Raw genomic sequence first — 18,464 nt, 5'->3', positions numbered from 1 at the left:
GATAATGTATATAAAATGTATTGGCATCCTGCTTGTCACTTACTAAACACTCAAATAGTAGGGGAAGGGAAAACTTTTCGGCTCCTTTGACCACTGCTTTCTCTCTCTTGGAATGAACTATTTTATTGATGTGGGTAGAGCTGGAATAAAACAGAGTCAGGAGATTGTAACGAAGGCATTCCTGGCTTGAGTCATCCTTTCCCACTAGAGATACAGTTGCCAGTGATGCCTCCCTGCTGGGAGCTCCTTCCCTGAACAATTCCAGAGACATACTTATCAGCTGTGATTTTCTGTACTTGTGATTTTGTATACTTGTGTGGGTTGTTGGTTGATGGCAGCTTTCTTCAAGCTCTAACACCCCTGTTGACGAACAACTGGCACAGTGGTGGGAATATGTCCACCAATGTCTGGGGCAGACGTCAGGAAGCAGCTGGGTTCTACTCCTGCTGAGCCTGGACCCACCTCTGAATTCTCATCACGGTCCTCCAGGCAGCCACTTCCAACAGCTCATCATTTTTACTGGAAGTAAAATGTATTTGCCATCCTGGGAATAGGCCACAATGAAGTCACCTGTCCCCACTTTTAGCTTAAAACACATTGTCTCTCATCGCTGTGTGCTGTTTCCATTAATGATATTTTCACTTCATGGAGGCATCTTAGGGCGCCACCCTCCAGTTATCTTCCAAAACCTCACAAAAACATGACAGGATAAAGATAAAAGTCATATTTGTGAACTCCTGAGTTCCACTGTCAGGTATTAAGCCTGTAAGAGTTCGTACTTTGGCATTTCCAGTCACTGGATTTCTTAACCTAGTCATGAAATTTACAGTAAGGGTGAACGGTTAAACCAGCCCATGGAATCCATGTTACCGAATATGACTACAGAATACAGAATACAGAAGAATGAACTAGTGACACATACAATGAACTGGATGGGCCTCAGGGGAATTATGTTGTATTGAAAAAGCCAGTCTCAAAAGGTTATATATACTGTATGATTGCATTTATATAACATTCTTGAAATGACAAAATCATAGCGATGGAAAAGACATCAGTGGTTACCAGAGGTTAAGAAGAGTCAAAAGAGGGAGATGGCTGTGGCTGCTGGAAAAGTACAAGGAGAGAGGTTTCAAAGAAACCAAACCTGCCTATGCCTTAGACTTGGACTTCCAGCTTCCAGAACTATGAGAAAACAAATTTCTGTTGTTTAAGGTAGTACAAGGAGTCCTTGTAACAGGACTGTTCTTTAGTTTAATTGGTGTGGCAGTCACAAGAAAGTACACATGTTGTAAAACTGTATTTAAAAATACATACACACACACACACACACACACACACACACTCCTGTAAGCCTGGTGAAATCTGGATAGTTGGGTGAATTGAATCGATGCCAATTTCCTGGTTGTGATATTGTACTAAAGTCATACAAGATTTGCCATCGGAATGGGAAATGGGAGGAAGGGTATTATTTCTTACAACTGCATGTGAATCTAAACTTATCTCAGATTTTTTTAGAGATCTGCAATGAGATTTTGGGAATCGCAGCTGCATTCTGTAGGAATTAAGTATCAAACAAAGAGAATTGTTTCTTTAGAATAGTAGGAAAGAATGGTGCTCAGTTGTTTCAGCCACCTAAGTGGCTGTGTTCAGACTATTTTCTAATATTGCTACTTTGGGGACTGTTCTCAAAGATGTATTTGCTCCCTGATTTGACCTGAGTCACTGATACTCTAGCAGAGAGCTGTCAATCTAACATTCTATCAGCCTGGGAACTTTATTTAAAACTGGAGAGGGTAATAGTTTCTATTTGTTTATTTTATTTTCTGTTTTTAGTATAAAACAGTAAAATAAATAAGCAAAAATGTGACATGGCTTTTTTTCCCTTAAAACTGGGAGAGGGAGAGTGTTCTGGAGTTGTATGAATTTTAGCCAGAAGTGGAAACATGCAGCATGTACACTGGCAGTCTCTGCTCCTAAGTCTATGACAGATATTACTAGCGGATCATGGCACCTTGTTTTTTGAAGAGCTTGAATTTTTCCTCGGAATCCTTCTTAACATAACACTTCAGAGAGCCATTAATAGTAAGTTGCCATTGACACAAGATGGAGCCCCAGAGTCAGCATTTATGTCTAAATGCTCCTTCCCAGAATATGGGATTTTTCTAGAGTACTCTATTCCCTGTCCATGCCAAATAAAAAAAAAAAAAAATTATGCATTAACATTTTGTTTCCTCCCTCAGGTTCCCCTCTTCCAAATGTGTTTCAGATACTTGCTGAAATGCCTTTTATCTTTCATAAATAAAAATTCCCTAAATTGAGTGTTTTTGTATTTAAATACAACATTCCTTAAAAAGTAGTGCCATATGCAGCTCGTAAATTGTGAACAGATTTTAATTCCTTTATAGTTCAAGCAGAAAAAAAAAAATCACAACCGCAGGGGAAAGTAAGTTCTCTTGGGTATGTGCATATTTTTAAAGATATTTACCCCTTTTTTTGCAATAATTAATACATACTGGCAACCTTTAGTGTCAAAGATTATCAGTATCTAGATGCTGACACCAGTGACTTTTGATAGTAAGTGTACCTTTTAATTCAGAAGAGAGGGGAAAATAGGTGACTTAAATTTATTTTCTTTACATAAACAATGTCCAGACTAATATAAGAAAAGCAACAAAAAGCTAACAAATTATAGAACTATTTACCTGAAAAAGATAATTTATCTAATTCACCATCCTTCTTGAGTACCTACTATGTGCTAGGGCCATAGTTTCCAAACTGTGTGCCAAAATGCCCCAGTAAAGCAGAGATACTTTAATTTTTTTAAAGGAAAGACAGTAATATATGTCGGACACTGAACGAGCTTAACGTACCTCACACTTTCAACCTTAGACCATGCTATGTCCCTTCAGATGACTCTATCTTTGCAAACCTGGATGCTAGACAGTAACCATGATAAAAAGCAAGTATAGCATGAAAATCAATGTGGAACAGGAAATGAAGGAGGCAGTGTTTGGTGCAGAACCCAACAAGCATACACATCTCATTAGTGAGTAATTGTAGCTATTCACAAATACAATAAGATTGTTATTTTTTTCTTTCAATTTATGTGTGTTTTTTTTTTCACTACTATTTCATTTCATTTCATTACAATTACTAAATTGTTAAGGAGACAAAAATACTCATTAAGCTATTTTTACCTAACTACTTAATGAATGGAGCCCTTCGGTATTTCTATTCTGTGAAAATATTACTTAGACACCAAGTGAGTTTGGAAACCTCTGCTTTAGGGCACTGAGGACCATGTTTCATCCGTGTTACCTCATTTATTCCTCATGAAATCCCATAAGGTAGGTATGATCGGTCCAAGTTTATGCCGGAAGAAATTAAAACATGTAGTTTTGGTGACCTGTCCAAGTGTAAACTACTGGTAAGTGACTGAGGTTGCAGGGTCTTAGCGACCTGCCTAAAAATTCATAGCAAATCAGAGGCAGAACTAAAACAAAATCCTGGTGTCCTGTTTCTCCTCCTGGACACTTTTTACAAAGCGGTGCTTTTTCTCCAAATCTTCATTTATCTTCTTCCTTCAAGTTCAGATTTACAATATAAAGAGATGGGCTTTATTATACGCATCTTCTTTAACTACAAGAATATTTGTGCTGATTTAATTGCTACCCCTCTTGACTTTTGAGTATGTGAGGAACATGTACAAGATATTATGGCATGAGGATTTTTGTTCAGTTTGAGTAAATGCTAAAACAATATTAAAACAACTTTCCATTCCTGTAACCAAGGAGACCTTGAGGCCTTTTAGAGGACATTGTCCTCTCCTCGGGTTTCCTGTAGCTAAATGGCTGATCCTGTGTTTCAGGGAATTGGACATTCGGGATCTATTTTCAACCTGGTGAGCTCCAATTTAACACTGAAGAGAGTCTGGATTTTCCCATCAGCCCTCACAAAAACAATCCCTGATACCATCTTGTGAGTCCAGAGGGGCAGCCCAAACTAAAACCGAAGGTCCAATGAATGCTGATAGAACCTTTAGAAGATTTCACACATTGGCCTCTATTGTAATGCGTATTTTAAAACACAGTTTCCCAGAGCTTTGATGAGCTTTTGCTTTGCTTTTGTTCAGCTTTATGAACAGCATGCTAAACAGTCTTTGTACCTTTGGGTTCATTTCAATAAACCTATAGAAATTTAATTTTTTTTAAAGAGTCTTCATCAAAAGATTATGACTCACATCTAGACAAAAATTTGTATCTAAGATTTAATCTTTCTTTGATTTGAATAGCTTTCATTTGTTCAGATATTTCTTGAATATATATTATTTGCCACTCATTCTTCTAGAAACTGGAGATGCAAAGGGGGAAAAAAGCACAGAGTCCCTCCCCTGTCAGTGGAAATCATGAAAATGAAAAGTCATCCTCATGAAGTGGTTGTAATGAGAAGGCTTTATGAATGAGGTGATCATAGTAATAAGGCGTTCCAAGCTCTGATGGCTGTGGCGAGGAAAAGAGGAACCAGTTCTCTCCAGGTGACGCTCACGAGGCAACCTTTATAGAGAAGGTGATGGCCGTTTTATCCTGAAGCTTGAGTAGGAGTTTGGCTGGATGAACATGTTGAGAAACGGAAGTCAAAGCAGAAAAAAGAGTGTGCTCAGCAACCAGGGGCTGAAATGGCGCATTGTTAGGAGATGTGAGTGGCTGAGTATGGGTGGGCTGTGGCGTGGCACAGGGAGGGCAGCGAGAGATAGAGTCGGTGAGTAGATGAGATTGTGATGATGAATAGTCTTGTATACCATTCAGGGATACAGATTTATGAAGAAAAGAACTAACAGAGTTTAGACAGGGGCATGGCATGATCAGATTTGCAGATACGAAGAACCACTTTGCCAACAGTGTTGAGAATAGCTTGGAATAGTAAGAAACCCAAAACAGGAAGACCTACTCCAGAATCCTGCTGCCCCTTAGGGAGATGACTATGAATGCCTCTTGTCACTGAATAGAACAGGAGTAACTGGACTGGATTTACATCAGGGTCTTACCGGAAATTGCATTTTAGAGTAAATCTGTGAGAAAATTTAAATGTTATTAAAAGTAATTTTTTAAAGGGTGTACGGACCAACTTCATTGACTTGAACTTGCTCAAGGCTTTGTCTCGTTGGGTGCAGTGACCACTCTATGTGACTGGTTCTAGTGCGTTCACTGATGCCTCCGCTAGAAGGCCACATGGTATGGCAGAAAGTGACAAGTGTGTGGCATTAGAATCTGACAGTTCAAATATCATTCATCCAGGCCTTTTTTTTTTTCATTGACTTTTTAATTCCTCTAAGTTTTCTCATCTGTAAAAGGTCAATTATAATTAACTATTTTGTAGTAGTCAGGATTATCTGAGATTATTTGATCTTGTATGGAGTACAATGCCCAACATAGAGTATTTGGTCAATAAGAGTTCTTCCCTTTTTACATCTTACTGCAGAAAATGTTTCAAATGTTATATTAAGAAATCTAGGTGGCCATTGCCACATTTCCAACATTTTCTTTGCATAGGGCTTCAGAAACATAATCAGTCTTTCCATGTGACAGAACAAATAGCTCTTCCTCCTGTGTCCACCTGTCAAACATCAATATCCCCCAGGGTTCACATTTTACCTTGACTCTCTTCTCAAGAAGCATCAAAATAGCATAGAGGAAAGAGGGTAGGTTTAGAAGTCAGACTTCAGTTGGAATTCTGCTCTGCCACTTACTGTGGGACCTTGGGTGAGTTTTTTACCCTCTCTGGGCCTCAGCTTTTTAACTTCTTGATAGGGTTATAGGGTTTATCTCATATGGTTGTTGTGAAGACTAACAGGTATTCATTTCAGGCTGGGCTCACATCCACCATGATGGGTGAAGCACTACTTATATTCTGACATTCTTATCCCTGAGCTTCAGAGTGGTATCCCCAAATGCCAACTGGATATTCCAATTTGCATATCTCTCTGGCATCTTAAAGTTAGCATGTTTATGATCTCAACTGCCCCTTACACTTACTTGTTCTCCTATTTATCTGTATCCATCAGCACAATATATGGCATCATTATTTATCCTAGTTACTTAAAATAGAAATCTGTAAGCCCATCCTCTGCCTCCATTCAATGAAAAGGTCCTGCCAATTTTAACTCCTAATTTTTCTTTTTTCTTTTATCCTCTTCTCTCCGTTCAACTATCACAGGCATTATCATGTCTCACTTGGATCATTGTAAGGTCCCTTCCGTTTAGTTGTTAGGCCTTTAGTTTTGCCTACACGGTCACCAGAGTTTTCTACCAAACAACACATCTGATGATATCAGTACCTGCTTAAAATCCTTCAGCAGTGGTTTCTCACTGACTCCAGTATAAAGTATGAACTATTTAACAAATGATATAAAACTTGTCATAATCTTGGCCATTTCTTTCAGCCTAATTTTCCTGATTTGTTTTTAACATTCCAGTTGCTCTGAATTGCTTTTAGACTCCCACATGCACCATGCCATTTCTCACCTCCATGTCTTCATGCTGTCCAACCCTGCCTGGTATGCACCTTCCCAGGTCTTTTCCCCCTCATTTCCTTCTACTGAACCTACCACTACCACCACCACTATCCTGGCAAACCTGGACACTGGGGGAGATGCTGGAGGGACCCTTCTAAATATAGTTCAATGAGAAAAGTGTCAATATGTCCTAGTACTTCTCTCTTTGCCTTCCCAACCCTAGGAAATAGAGAGTGGTCCTCACTACATGTTTCCTGAACTGAACTGTCATATTAATTGTTAATACCACTTGGTACTTTTCTTTTCCTTTTGTTTCTTTTCTTTTTTCCATTTCTTTACTTTTCTCCTTCCCCCTTCTCCTCCCTCCTCCTCCTCCCCCTCCTCCTCTTTCTTCTTCTTCTTCTTCTTCTTCTTCTTCTTCTTCTTCTCCTCCTCCTCCTCCTCATTCCTCCTCCTCCTCCTCTAAGCAGAAATTATTTAGGTGGTATGACTTTCTAAACCTCTTCTATAGTACCTGGCCTCCTGGGAGAGTATAAAACAAACACTGTTTGCATGGTAAAAGCTTATTCACTTAGACTCTCATCACTGAAAATTTGTGATGATTTAGAGCTCCAACCTTTCCCTGCCAGTGGAAAAGTCTTCTCACTATGAACACAAAGGGAATGCTTGACTTTTAAGAGTACAAATGTTGGTGCTGCTCAAAGAAGTAAAAAGATTCTGCTAAAAACAACTTTATACTTCTTTAATAAAGCTCATACATATTTTCCTTTCCACTCTTTTTTGTCAGAGTTTTTTGGGGGAGTTATTTTTGATCATGTATGTATGAATGAAAATAGAATTCTAAAATCTATAGTTGAAAGGAAACTAAATGATCTAACCCAGTCTTTTAAAAAAAATGTTTATGCTGACACCCATGGTAACAAAAAATGTTATATTGGACACAGACATACACACATATATGCATACACAGATTAAAAGTAAAGTACTTTACAGAAGAAAAATAATAACCTATTCTTCCTATAGGAGCAGCACTCTATTTTCTATTCCATTTCAATTTTAAAATGCTTGTCAAAACTCAGTAAATTGACTTCCCGACTCACTAATGAGTGATTGCATGCGGTTTGAAAATTCCTGATCCAGTTCAAATTCCATTCTGAGGCAGAAATCCTTTCTTTATAGTAGTCAGATAATAAAGCAAAATACATCTAATCACTGCATGGACCCTTTCTCTGTAGACCCCACTTTCCTGATGCAATGTCCTAAGTACTTCTGTGTAATTCCTTTACACACAGACGAAGGAGCTCCTGGTGTCAGGGGAACAGAGAGGAGGTGATTAAACTGAGAACCCATGGTCTAGAAAAGCCAGACTCTCAGCATCCTCGACCTCACGGATATGCTACTAGAGGGACTTATCAGTCCAAATAGATCAGAAGGGTTTAACATTGGGGTAGTAGAAAGAAACTTACCATAGGATTTGAGCACCCCTAGATTTGTTCACGTGACCCGAGCTTCTCAGTGACTGAGTCATAGACTGGCTGTATCAGAATCACCTAAGAAATGTTTTTATGTACAAATTCCTGGGCCTCAACCACAGAGTTATGAACAGTGCAGTGAGTGAGGCCTGGGAATGTGAACATTTTTTTTATTCTTATGTTAATCCCCATACATTACATCATTAGTTTTAGATGTAGTGTTCCATGATTCATTGTTTGTGCATAACACCCAGTGCTCCATACAGAATGTGCCCTCCTCAATACCCATCACCAGGCTAACCCATCCTCCCACGCCCCTCCCCTCTAAAACCCTCAGTTTGTTTTTCAGAGTCCATCGTCTCTCATGGTTCGTCGGGAATGTGAACATTTTAAAAGCTCCCTGCATGATCCACATTTGTGACCATGACAGGAAACCTTTAATTTGGGCTTTATGAACCCTGGGTTCTTCTTCCAGAGAAGAGTCACGTTGTTTGCCTTTCTGCAATGGTTGTTAAGGGGAACAAATGATATAGTGTGTGTAAAATCTCTCAAAACAGTCAAAACCTTATAGGTGCAAGGCACCAATATGAAGGTCTTCTACCAATCTGGGCAAATTAACAATGTTTTTCTGAATTTTGAAATTCTGGAGTCAGTTGCAGTATTTAGGCTGGGAATAATGGATATACCCAAATTGCCAAGTGTACAAGAGAAAGTAGGTTAAGATTATCTCTTAATGCACATGTTCTGTCTTTGCTTACCTTAAAAATTATTCATTATAACTGAGGATGTGAAAAGAGAGATTCTTTTTTTATTTTTTTGAAATAAGTTCAACTATTTTGCTTGGGAGAACACCAGAAATTTCCTAGAACTTACAAAAAAAGTTTCACATAAATTTGAATGTTACAAAATGAAGTCCTCAAAACTGGCCTTTCTGAAATAAAATGATGTGATGAGCTATAGTTATTACATGTGAAAAATGGTAGGATTTGTTTGTGCGTGTACTTGTTTTCTCTGCTTTTACAAGTGTGTATCAGAAGAAAGATATGAGAAAGTTCACCTTATATTTTATGAGTAGGTGAAGCCTAAAGGAGTCAGTCCTAAAATACATGAAAAATGTCAAGCTAATTCTCTCTAACAATGGTTAGTCTTGAGAAAAGAGAAGGGACGAGAAGTGTTCAGTCTTTGAGAAGAAGATATTAAAGGTTTTTTAGTCTATGAAAAAAACCACTTTATTTCAGTTCTTTCATGGTGTTTCTCAAGTATAGATTTTTATTTACTAATATAGGATATATAATAGTATTTATACATAAAATCACATTCTGTGTAGGATTTATATATCAAATCTATACTTTATGGGTGAGTGAATTCAGAGACTGTCTTGGTTAGAAGCCCAGAAGAGTTAAATTTCCACTTTAAAAATGGGTAATAAATGCTTTCTCAGCAGTTTAAGATATAATAATGAAAATTTTAGAACTGAAACGAAAGGACTGGAATTAGAATATTTGCCTGTATGGCTTCTGATAGAGCATCAGAAGTGTAAAGCTATGCTTGAAAAAGAATAAGAAGAACCAATCACACAGACCACACCACAGGAGCTGTAAAATACATTGAAAGACCGCTTATTAAAAGCTTGATATAAATTTTCAGGATAGGAAAACCTAATCTTTTTTTAGGTAAAATATTTAAGGTAAGATCTAGGAAGGAAGGGAAAATGAAATAGAAAGAGAGAACAATACTAAGGACGGCTGAGATTATCTCTGATAGACCTGTGTCTGAACAATTGCTTCCCAACTGTGCCCAATACCTAATAAGATAAGTGGTTCTGGAGTTTTTTTTTTTTTTTTTTTAAATTTCTATAGCTGGATCAACACCTAGCTGCTTGCACTGCAGATGAACATTGGAATGTGCTGATGTGGGGAATATACTAAGAATCAGAAAGGAGTCTGAAAGGAAATTGACTACAGTTTTTCATCCTCCTCCCTTTTACTACATTACTGAACAGAAAATAACAACACAGTAATATGTGTTGGACAGCACTTTAGAGTTTGTGAGTCCCCTTTGCATGCATTATCTTATTTGACCTTCATAGGAACCTAGAGAGAGAGCTAGCATCTGTCCCTGGAAAAGTATCTCCAAGGTTAGCTAATGATGAAACGCTGAGAAGAAAAAGTTTTAGAAAAAAAGGAAGCCACTTTTCCACGCATCAAAGTTACCAAGACTATAAAATTTACTCCTTGAATTTATTACTGGGATCTGGATTTTATCCTATAATATGGCAGAATGGTCTGTGCAAGAAAACCACTAGAATATAGAAACAAAGATTCTGACATTATGAATGACGAAGAAGCCCGCATTTCTGTCATGGGGGTCTCAGACAATGAGATTCCTCCACTGCAGAACCATGTGAAATTTCCAAAATAGTCAAAATTGTGAAATATGGACTATTTTATACACTATGACTTATTTTTTAAATTTAAATTCAGTTAATTAACATCTAATGTATTATTGATTTCAGAGGTAGAGGTCAGTGATTCATCAGTCTTATATAATACCCAGTGCTCATCACATCACATATCTTCCTTAATGTCCATCACCCAGTTACCCCATCCCCCCACCTCTCTCCCCTCCAACAACCCTCAGTTTGTTTCCTATGATTAAGAGTTTCTTGTGGTTTGTCTCCCTCTCTGATTTCATCTTATTTTATTGTTTCCTCTCTTCCCCTATGGTCCTCTGTTTTGTTTCTTAAATTCCACATATGAGTGGGATCATATGATAATTGTCTTTCTCTGATTGACTTATTTCACTTAGCACAATACCCTCTAGTTCCATCCACATCATTGCAAATGGCAAGATTTTTTTTTTTTTGATGGTAGAGTAGTATTCCACTGTTATATAGTAAAACTTAAAAAGAAAGATCATTTTCTAGATTTTTGGTGTAAACCTGAGTCTGAGGCCTTGCTCTACCACTGCTTTTTTTATGTGACCTTGACCAAGTCCATTTAACTTTCCTTGAACCCGTCTCCTCAACTGTGACAAAATATTTTCCTCATAGGACAGTTGGCAAAATTATCATGATGAATATCTAATTCATAAAACTATCACTACTATGTAACTATAAATGTGAGTTATTTCATTGGATTAGCAAAGGGTTAACTGGTTTGTGTAATCTGAGACAGTCGGATCTTCCCAGCTCAACCTGTAGCCTATTACATCTAACTATGAGTCATCTTTGGTCCTTCCCACTCCTCAATCCAACATCCATCATTCACTAAGTTTTCCTTTTTCTGTCTTCTAAATAATTTTTTAATCCACTTTTTTCTGCCTCCATTACCACTTTTAGGCCCCCGTTATATCTCTTGCCTAGATTGTTATGATGATCTCCAAACTGGTCTGCTTCTAGTCTTCACCACTTAATCCATCTTTCCACTATGTACAAATCCAACCGTATAAATACTAAGAGGCTACATTTGCTTCCTAATAACCTACAGAATGCAGTCCAAGTCACTTAGTGTGGCATGCAGGGCACCCCATGACCTGATCCTTCCTACCTTTTTAGCCCCATCTCTTATCACTGTCTCCTTCTTACTTAGTGTTACTAACAAATAGCAAATTGCTTTTATTTCTCCATACATATCATCCATGTCATCCTTCTGTGACCATGTTTGTGTGTCTTCCTTGGTCTGGAATGTTCATCTCACTTTTTTGTTCCCACCAGACTCTTACTCACATGTCAGGACTCAGATTATGCATATAGGCTGGGACTCTTCTCTGAGTCCCCAGGTTGGGGTGGGTGCCTTTGCTCTGTGCTCTCATGGACTCTAGCTACTGCACATAAGTGTACCCTAATGTCATTCTATACTGAGATCATATTTTCATGAATCTTTCTTACCAATTTAGCAGTGCTCCTCAAAGGCAGAAGCTCTATTGTACTAATTCTGTACCCCAATACATAGAATAATTTCCAGCATATAGCAAGTGGTCAATAAGCATTTGCCAAAAGTTTTTAGGTATGTTGCTGGAGACAGTTACCAAGGGAGAAGCTAGGGTCAGTTCTGAGCGTGACTTGGGAAGACGTCATGTGGGCAGGCATTAAAGGTTTTCTTACCTGCTGAGGCAATTGCTGTATGACAGTAGGTCCCCAGGTGGAGCCCCCTGGGGAGGGTGCTCTGGATACGCAAGTCCTCAGACTGGCTGCTTACCTCATCTCAGTTACCTTGCCCAAGAGGTAGAGAAATGAAAGAAGGCCCAGAAATGGCAAGTTGGAAAGTCAAAGAAGGGAAATGGGAAGCCAAAGAAAGCTGAAGAGAGATGACCCTTCTAAAACACTTCCCTAAAGAATTGTAATGAGGCTTTATTTTCAACCTGGACACTTGAAATTAATTCAAGGAGACCTAGTCATTATAATAGGCTGTGTCTTGAGGGGATATGGGAGGGGGGAGGCAATCAGTCTAGATAGGACAAAACTACTGTGTTACCTGGTGAGTCCAGAGCTCTTAACAAATACCGCCAAACAAAGACCAAACGATGACTCATGACCTCTTTAGAGGCCAACACAAGCTGATATTCTTGCCATGGCAGTTCATAAGGGCTTTTACATTCAATCTAGAAGGAAATATAGGTGAAAGCTAATTTGCTGTCGGAGGGCGAAGAGAAACAGGATATGAAGTTTCCTCATTACTGCCTGATACCACTGATTGTCTCTGTGGTTCAGTTAGCCACGTCTTGAAAGGAATGGCAGCATGAGTCTGAATGCTCCTGGATGGAAGCCCAGTTCCCCAGCTAAGGTTTCAACTGCTTTGTGGCTTAGTCAAGACCATGTGACCTTAGTGTTGGAATCTACCTGAGTATTCTAGGAGGTGTAGGTCACCTTTTCTCCTCCATGCTTATCTTTTCATCTGGGGAAGCTTTGAAGTTTGTGAAGACATAGGGAATTTTAAGATACTGGAAGCATGGAGTTAGATCTCATTTTTTAAATAAGTACTTTTAAAAAATATTATATAGTAGGAAAAAATACTAGACTCAGAGTCAGACACAAATCTACTTAAATATTGGTGCAATTTATTAGCCAGGGGTCTTAACACAAGTCACATAATCCCTTAGAGCCTCTGGCTACCCACACATAAAATAGTGGATGGATGACACCTCCCCAGTGGGATGGGTTTATGGATTCTGTGAGATAAGACGTGTGAGAGGGCCTGCCATCGTAATTAACACCCAGGAGAAACTCTGTTTTTTCTTTTTTATCACTGCTAATGACTGAGCTCTTTAGTTTCTATTTCTGCTTCTGAAATATATGTGCTTTTTTTTTTTTAATTTCCTCTACTCAGTTTTAAAAGCTGTGGGTCTAGCAAAAGCACTGTGGCTGTTTACAACAGAAACAGATGGATGACTAGACCAGCCAGAAGAAAAATAGGGAAGCTCCATCAGGGAGACGTAACAGAGGGCTCGGCTGATTGACTGTAATTTAGGACATCCATCATCATGGGTCCAAGGACAAACACTGTGAATTCTAAGCCTGACTCAGACTCTGATTCTTTCTAAAGTGTTAAATAACACATTTAATATCTGACGAAGCTCACTGTAATGCCTGGCATAGCTGGGTTGTCTCAGCCAAGATCATTTATTATCTACTATTGTTACCCATTAATGCAAAAAAAAATTAATGGAGTTCCTACAGAGAAAGGGAGTTAACTTGTGTCTGTGATACATTTAGGCCGTCTATAAATTCCCAGAAATAGTGCATACAGGGTTGGTAGATATATGTGCATGCCAATATTTTATGGGGAGAGGATCCATAGTTTTTATTAGATTCTCAATGAAGAATGAAGACTGTGATGAAAAAGAAGTTACGAGCTACTGCTACATACCAACAGACGTTATTTGTTCTGGAGAGACCATTTTCATGAGTATGTTTTTCCTGGAATCCTAAAACCTTCACCCTGATGAAAACAAGCTTGGAGTCATGCATTGTTTCTGTGAACTATACTATCTTGTAATGGGGTTTTTGCTACATTGGTTTCTCAGCAGAATTCAAACACATTCCAAGGTCCATTTTAATTCCTATTGAAACATGTTTAAGTTTATAACACTCTTCTCCTAACCATGAACTTTCCCCATCATTCTCTCATATTTCAAAAAACAAAATATCAATTGGTCATCTCAAACGAGTTCCTTGAGGATAAGAAAGCAAAGCTTGGGGGTTTATTACACACAATGGCCAGGTAGCCCAGCAACCTCAATGCGTGATTTAGAAATAAAACCTGCTCTGTGCTGGAGAGCACCCTTAGGCAGACATGAAGCAGCAAGCTGGTTCAGGCCCGGCCCACCGTTGGGCATAGCTGAGTGGCAGAGGATGCCCCATAGTGGTGGTGGGGAGGGGAGGAGTTTGCTGGGGACTGATGGCTGAGAGTATGTGAAACAAAAAAGCTGAAGTCTCTGTCTCCAGCGCTAAAATAAAAACTAGTAATTCAGAGATAGAAACGGTACATTCTTTCCCCCTTGCCTTCTGATTGTGTGACTGACTCTATTCTATCATAGGGGAGTACTGAAAGGCTTAGGGTGAAGCTCCTACCCTCTCCCATCTCCCTACCCCCCCCCAGGGGACACTCTGTCACAAAGGTGCCTGATCAACCTCTTCAATTTCTTCAGAGGTCAGACCAATTCAAAAGGTTAGGAGTTGGTGGCAAAGGAAGTATTTCATTCCCACATGCAAACCACTGACTTTGTTCTTGCTCTTGTTTTCTGCTTTCCTGAATACAAACATTTTTCTGGAAGAATAATAGCCATAGAATAGAGCAGACCATATAGAGGAGATAGTCCCAGTAGTGCTGGGAGAGGAGACTAGGGAAGCTTGAGGAGATCACTGGATCTCATGAGCTAGTTTTGCGAGTGCATGGTCAGGGCGCTGTGTGCCCCACTCTCTATCTGCTCAGCCACCCAGCAGACACGCATGTATGCATCAAGAGCATGGGCCTTGGGTCCCGACAAGCCTGCACGTGACCCCTGACCCATCGTTTACTAGCCATGCTGTGTTGGAAACTCGGGGCAGTTCTCTGAGAGGTGTTCCTCATCTGCAAAGCGGGGATGACTATACCCACATCACAGTGTGTGGCTGTTTTAATGAGATAATGCATGACAGTTACATGGTGGTGTTTAATAAATCCTAGCTAGTCTTATTCCACAGAATTTAATTTTCTAAGAAATATATAATATTTTTACATATAATATATGTAAAATGTAATATATATTACATTTTAGAAATATAAAAATTAGGTTTTAATGAATTATGTTAATATATATTATGGATATATATTAACATATATTTAATTTGTCTTTAATATATCTGTAGTATACATTCTTAAATATCAATATTCTTTTTTTATTAACATATAATGTATGATTTCAGGGGTACAGGCCTGTGATTCATCAGTCTTACACAATTCACAGAGCTCACCACAACACATACCCTCCCCAGTGTCCATCACCCAGCCACCCCATCCCTCCCAGCCCCCACTACTCCAGCAACCCTCAGTTTGTTTCCCTAAGATTAAGAGTCTCTATGGTTTGTCTCCCTCTCTGGTTTCATCTTGTTTCATTTTTTCTTCTCTTCCCCTATGATCCTCTGCCTTGTTTCTTAAATTCCACATGTCAGAGAGATCATATGATAATTGTCTTCTCTGATCGACTTATTTTGCTTAGCATAATACCCTCTAGTTCCATCCATGCTGTTGCAAATGGCAAGATTTCACTTTTTGATGGCCGTGTAATATTCCATTGTGTGTGTGTGTGTGTGTGTGTGTGTGTGTGTGTATATACCACATCTTCATTATCCATTCCTCTGTCAATGGACATCGGGGCTCTTTCCATAGTTTGACTATTGTGGACATTGCTGCTATAAACACTGGGGTGCAGGTGTCCCTTCGGATCCCTACAATTGTATCTTTGGGGTAAATACCCAGTAGTGCAATTGCTGGGTCATAGGGTAGCTCTATAAAATTAGGTTTTAATGAATTATGTTAATATATATTATGGATATACATTAATATATATTTAATACATCTTTAATATATCTGTAATATACATTCTTAAATATCAGTATTCTTATATTGCTTATGTTTTTTATGCAAAGACCATCAAACGTAACTTAACCTATTTCTGAGGGTGAAAGGAATATTTTCGTAACTACTTGAGCAACTTTAAAAGTGCTTTTTATACGTATCATTGTTTAGAATTCCAATTAATGCCCTATGATCTAATTCAACAAAGCTCTCAGGCACTGTTGTTACGCATTGGGCTGGGAGCCCCAAGGTAAAAGCCCTTTTGTCAGCTGAAGAGTGTGATGGGTCCTTTCCACTCTGGCAGCTGCCATAAGACTTCTACTGTTTGGCTACTGCCCTTCTGGTCTGGAAAAGAGATCACTAAGGTTGTTATCTCTGTCCTTAAAACAAAAGGGAACAGGCACTGAGGGAGAGTCTGAGGGTCCCTTCCGCATTGTGCGTACAAGCGGTAGTACATCTCATTTGTACTAACCTCATTACATACCCAAGTGTGACACCTTCTTTCACCTTTCCTTCTACTTCTTCATTTGTTTTGCTGGTTTTATTTTTGTTTTGTTTTGTTTTTAGGATTGTGGCTGTATTTACGATATATGCTCTTAGATCTAAGTAAAGATTTGCAAGTATTTTTTGGAGGTTCTTTTCTCAGTGATGGGAAAAGTCTTAACTTGAGAACTTCTTGTTTGGTCGCTTCTACCAAATAATGATGGAGAAGGTGATTTGTTTTGTTTTGTTTTGTTTTTTTGTTTTTTTGTTTTTTTTATTCTTATGTTAATCCCCATACATTACATCATTAGTTTTAGATGAAGTGTTCCATGATTCATTGTTTGTGCACAACACCCAGTGCTCCATGCAGAACGTGCCCTCCTTAATACCCACCACCAGGCTAACCCATCCTCCCACCCCCCTCCCCTCTAGAACCCCGTTTGTTTTTCAGAGTCCATCGTCTCTCATGGTTCATCTACCCCTCCAATTTCCCCCGCATCATCCTTCCCCTCCTGCTAGAGAAGGTGATCTTTAACACTTGAGTCTTTGCCTGGCTTGAAACCTTTTTCTCGATCAGTGAATGTTCACCGACTATCTGCTGTGTACATGGCGCTGAATTAGATTCACTGATGGGGCACAAGATGAATGACAAGTGGGTCCTATTCTCAAGCAACTTAAAATCTAAAAGAACAAAGATAATATAAACTGTAACATGAGGCAAAAATTTGATAAGTTCTATAGAGAAATCTTAAGTGAAGTTTGGAAGAACTCAAGGAGAAAAAAAATTCAGTTCTGAAGGAAAACTTCCTGCAGGCATCGTCGGGCATTTCTGAGGCAGCTTGAGGATGGGTGGGTTTCTAGTTTGAAGAGAAGGTTGTCCAAAGAGATAGTCCTCCAAATAGAAGCTAACACACAGGTCATGAATGTGCTTGTTTAGGGAATGAGGAGAATTTACCTTTGGTTGCAGAGTGGAGTGTTCAAAGAATAATGATGACAGATAAAACTGGAGAAATACGATAGACCAGGTCCTAAACGCCCATGCTAGGTAAGGAGTTCTACCTTCTGGTAACTTCAGAGCAGATTGAATCCCACTGAAATCACTGAGGTAGGCTGTACTTAAACCATGTGGCAGAGGTGAAGAAGGCATGTGCATGTGTTTAGGTGGCCATAAGAACAAAAACAAAAAACAAAACTAGAGCTAGCCTCAGTTTTCAAGGGAGTTTCAAAGGAGAAATATTTGGGGCAGCCTGACTAGCATGATGGCAAATATTTGAATTAAGCATACAATTTCTCTTGAAAATGTGACTATTCCAGAAAGAACAAAATATACTTGCTGGAAGTACCACATAATTAGCTTAATTCAGATTCAGCATTTGCATCTTGGCATTTCTACAGATACCATCTCTAATGACTTTTTTCTGTTTTGTTTTCTATTAAAGTCACCTTTTACTTTCCTTCTGTCTTTGGGGTTGTAGTCTCATAAATTGAAAAGTCTTTTTAGAATACTTAACAGAAAAATTAATCAAAATGCTAAGCCAAATTTCAGCTAAAAAAGTATGAGTGCTACTGGAAATGTGACTCAGATTGCCAGGGAAATGCTATTCAGCCAAACAGGGGTTCATGACACTAATCTAGACATTTAGAAAGTAATGAGATATATTTAGCATAAAAGTAGAAACAAAAAATATACTCAAACCTAAAACGACATGCTATTAGAATACTAGAGAAGATAGATATATAGTTTGTTCTCTCTCTCTCTCTCTCTCTCTCTCTATATATATATATATATTTACACACACACACATACATATTTATATTTTCTATTACTACATAGTTACAATATACACACATACATATGCCCACTCATATTGAACAGAACAACAGGTAAAGTATATTGGACCCAAGTAAAGCATGGAAGTTTTAATCCAGTGTCCTCTGTAA

The 18,464-nt window shown here is 38.6% G+C and overlaps 1 protein-coding gene across 20 annotated transcripts in view; it reads left to right on the top strand.

Moving 5' to 3' along the window:
- Positions 1 to 18,464, top strand: part of SGIP1 (SH3GL interacting endocytic adaptor 1) — a 200,850-nt gene that overhangs the window by 57,055 nt on the left and 125,331 nt on the right. The window lies entirely within an intron of this gene.

Source organism: Mirounga angustirostris, unplaced genomic scaffold (genome assembly GCF_029215605.1).
Source record: "Mirounga angustirostris isolate CCGP_5_RB_7025 unplaced genomic scaffold, mMirAng1.0.hap1 SCAF_4, whole genome shotgun sequence".
In the NCBI taxonomy this organism is placed as follows: Eukaryota; Metazoa; Chordata; class Mammalia; order Carnivora; family Phocidae; genus Mirounga; species Mirounga angustirostris.
The sequence above is the reverse complement of the archived record's forward strand: the minus strand, read 5'-3'. Positions and strand labels throughout refer to the sequence as shown.